Source organism: Cyprinodon variegatus, unplaced genomic scaffold (genome assembly GCF_000732505.1).
Source record: "Cyprinodon variegatus isolate N-32 unplaced genomic scaffold, C_variegatus-1.0 Scaffold629, whole genome shotgun sequence".
Lineage (NCBI taxonomy): Eukaryota > Metazoa > Chordata > Actinopteri > Cyprinodontiformes > Cyprinodontidae > Cyprinodon > Cyprinodon variegatus.
Window position 1 is genome coordinate 350,089 of NW_015151082.1, and position 4,438 is coordinate 354,526.

The window sequence follows — 4,438 nt, forward strand, 5'->3', positions numbered from 1 at the left end:
TGGATTTTTCTGTTGTTTTACAGATGATTCCAGGTAGGAAGGACAGCACACGAACATACCCCCCTCCCTCTGAATAGGTGCTGAAAGATAGGAAATGTTCCATGCAACCAACATGAAGCCTTACAGACACTGTTTTTTCAGAAGCTTTATTTTACTTACCAATAACTGACTTTTTTTTGTAAAGGCCCTATTTAATATGTTTTCAAATAATCTCAGTCAACTTCAGACACACAAACCATGAAATAGAGCCTTTAGCACTACAGATAATCATTTGTTATGACATATTAGTTCTGTTTCATTCGTTACTGACTGACAGTGGCAGTAAGCAAAGTGGATATGCCTCCTCGCCTTCTACGAAGGTCAAGATTAAATGTAAACAAAATCACGCATGTGACACAGCTCTTTCTAAAGAGCACATGGAATGCTATGTTTCGTTTCTTTGATCTTCTTGCTGCTGGCGTGCTGCGATCAACCTTGATCACTCCTGTATGTCTGGGTTTTCGGCGCTTATTGGTTATTGCAGGGCTAATAGAAATAAGCACATGTTTGGTGTGTCATCCTGCCTCTGACTTGTTAGTGATGGGTTGTGGTGGTGTGTCCGGCTTAGGATAGTTCATCTACTTCTGGTTTTGACGCTACTCATTGCTGGTGCTTTCTTCCTCCTGTGTGAGACTGGGTGGGGAAAAGGGGATGGCTGTGGGTTGCTGGGGAGTGGTTGAGTTGCTGGGTTCTGACTGTGTTCTGTGTTCGCGCAGCTCTAGCTTGGTTTGCCTCCCGGGTGCTTGTACAATGGATCTGAAAGAGGTCTTCAGCATAAGTCTATGAGTGGGAACATTATAATTACTACAGTAAAAGCCTCAAATTGTTCCGCTTTATTGAAGTCCTCAATCATTTTGCCTAGTGCCTACTGCATTTCCAGTGTCTGATTGGGATACTGGTTTGCACTTTGTGTGGGATTCACCTCCAGGTGGAGGGTGGCGTTGATAACATGGGACATCTCAGGAAAGCTCTGACAGACCCATGCATGAACTGTGGCATTTTACTATGGTCTTTTTGAGAGGATATGCTACCTATTTATCAGCAGCAAAGCTGCCACCCTCAGTTATGCCTCAACCGTGTTCTGGGAGGTGAGGGGATGTGCCGGCTAAGGAGCGCAACAGTTGAAGGAGGAACAGGCTACAGCTGGAAGGCCCATCTCAGCAGAAAGTGGACTCTTTGAGGGCTAAGGTGTAACAGTTCCAGGCTTTACTTAAGGCTGCAGACCCCACTCCTGTCCCTCAGGCAACAGCCTGGGAATCAGGGGATTGTCCTGGCCAGGGCCTGGACAATGCACCAGCAGCCTGTCCCATGAGTAACCCCTTTTCTGCAGGGCTCAAACAGCCCCTACATTTGAGGTCCCACTATCACTGGGTGGAGAAGAGACAGCGCCCCCAAGGGCAGGCTGCAGAATGTGACCTGAGGCTTCAGGCCGACAGCTGAAAGGTTTTCTATTGGGACACCCACTATTGTGTTAAAATCTATGTTCCAAGGGTACAGGTTGCATTTCCGCCATCAGCCTTCACCAATGGGGGTTAGGGTGACTTTTTTTGTCTTTTCAGCTTTTTTATTGTCATTACTCTGTCACAAGTACATAGCAATGAAATTCACTCTATGCATTTAACCCATTCCCTTTTGGTGCAGTGGGCTGCCATTGTGCGGCACCCAGGCAGCAGTGTGGGGTTAAGGGTCTTCCTTAGTATATGTAAGTTTCCACAGGGGGACAATTTCCTGGCAAGTTCAGTGAGTTTTTGAACATGTGAAAGCCTCCAGAAAGCTGCTTCTTTTGCTCAGGCCTAATTAATTATACATTTTTATAAAGAGGGACAACCGATGTGAAAAATGTGTCTGTTTAATAATTTTAATTTTTAATTTAATAATTTTTCTCAGCCAATTAAAGGCATTTCATCTCTTATCTCTTTTATCTCTTTTTCATTTTCTGTTATTTAAGACGCGCCTTAAATTCCTCTGAAAGCGATTCCATAATTTTCACCTTAGAAGTAGTAGTCCTCCAAAAAGTCTCCCTCTGGGTCACAACACCCGTTTGTTCCACCTGGTCCTTCAAGTCCTTCTATTCAAATAGGGAGTAATCTCCATGTAATGCAAAAAAGAAGGAAATATTTTAACGTTAAATAGAATTTATTTCTATTAAGTATAACAGGACAATTGATAATGAACAAATCATACAGAGAAACAATTTCTATACCTCAAGATTGGTTCTCCTCCATCCGCAAAAGGAAAGAGACCCCCTTTCTTGGTTTTCACAGCCTTGTATACTAAACCCACGCCTACTTAGGCTCCAGCTGTCTGCTTTGTCCCTAAGATCACAGCACATCTATACAGAAAAACAGAAATACACAGATCAGCATCTAACACAGCTACAGCCTACAAATAACATCTCACATTACTAAACATTCCTAATCTATCTCTAATAACCGTATAAGTTAAATGATTAATCTGGGGTCTGTTGCATGAAGCAGGTTTACCGAAAACTCTAAGTTTTCAAAACCTGAAATTTAGAGAAATTGAGCTTTCCATTGCCCAAAGAGAGTTTTCTCAACCTCAGTTTCAGGTGCTTTAGTAACATTTTACCCAGAGCTAACCTGGTTGGGAGCAGGTTTTGCTAAGTAAGCTCGGAGTGTCCTGTGTCTCTGTTTTCCTTACAGCCAATCACGTAGTTTTATTTCCTGATTTAGTCATATTTTTGTTGTAGTTTTGGGCATAAAAAAATCCTTCACTAGGTCAGTTAGACACATTACTGTAGGTTTTGAAAATAAACATTGCATGTCCGTTTGATGAGAATCTTATTAAAGAAATATCAGCGTTTTTTTTCACTGAGAATTAAATATTCATAGGGAGAAGATTTTACATCATCTCTCTCAACTTGCTGTTGTTACTTTCGAGCGTAATGGGCGATCTCGCAATCGCTAGTTTGTTGACTCTGCGCTGCCGTAGCACAAAGATGTCTGCCTCCATGGCTGCGAGACCCGCTCCTATGTAATTATACATAACAAATTCTGAGCTCGTAGATGATGATAAATAACATAGTTATGTATAATATATTACATTTCTGACTGTATATCCCTGTAATTATTACACACTGTAGATTTAAGAATGCAAAAAGAGAATATTGGAGACATTTTTCTAGCACAATAGGGAAAGAAAGAAAAATAGGAAAAATTAAGAGAATGATTGGCATAGAGAGGTTGAATAGCCTATATTGAATATAGATTAATATAAAAGATGTAGATAAAACTGAAATATTGGAAAGAACATTTAGTAAAATTAACAGTTCAAATATTAGTATAGAGCACAGGTGTCAAACTGATTCCAGAAAGGCCGTGTGGCTGCAGGTTTTCTTTCCAACCAAGCAATAGCACAGCAGACTCCAGTCATCTCATCAAGTCATCATGTTCAGACTGGACTCACTTGATAAGATGACTGGAGTCTGCTGTGCTATTGCTTGGTTGGAAAGAAAACCTGCAGCCACACGGCCCTTTCTGGAACCAGTTTGACATCCCTGGTATAGAGGGAAGAAAAGAGAAAATACAAAACTAAATTATAAACATTTATTAGAGAGTGTTGAAGAAACAAATAATCTGTTGAATGTTTAGTTCACAAAAGGAAATTGTGAAAGGAAAGACTAAATTATGCTCTAAGGAAGACAAAAAATACAGCACCAGGTAAAGATCAAAATTGGTATAAAATTATAAAACAACTCAGTGAAAACCGAAAGATATTTTAGCAATTATATAATAAAATTTGGGAGGAGGGAAAATAATATGGAGCCATGTCGGTCTCAATTTTCACAAATATACATATGTGATTCATACATGCACAGGACAAGATCGACACATGCACAGCACCATTCACACAAGAACAAAAGAAATCCACACACACAAAAGACAAGATCCACAGACGCACAGAACGATTCACACAAGCACTAACAAATCTACACACACAAGGACAAGATTCACACATGAAGAAATACTTTGGTGAATCTTGTTTTGTGCATGTCTAGATCTTGTTTGCGTGCATCAGTCGTTCTGTATATTGGTGAATCTTGTACTTTGTGTATGTGGATTTTTTTGTGCATGTGTGACACATGGTGTGCATGTATGGATCTTGTCCTGTGCATGTATGAATCACATATGTGTATTTGCGAAAATTAAGACCAATTTAACTCCATAAAATTACAGTTGAACTGAAAGGAATCAATTATAGTACCTGTAGCTAAACCCGGAAAGGATAACTCATATACGTGTTGGGTATTAAAGGGAAATGGTTTAAATGTATTAAAGACTTTTAACAAATAGGAAAATACAATTTAGAATTGGTATGTGTGACAAAGTGGTTTAGTTTGTGTTTACCACTTGTCCCTTATTCTTTCTTCTGAATCTTT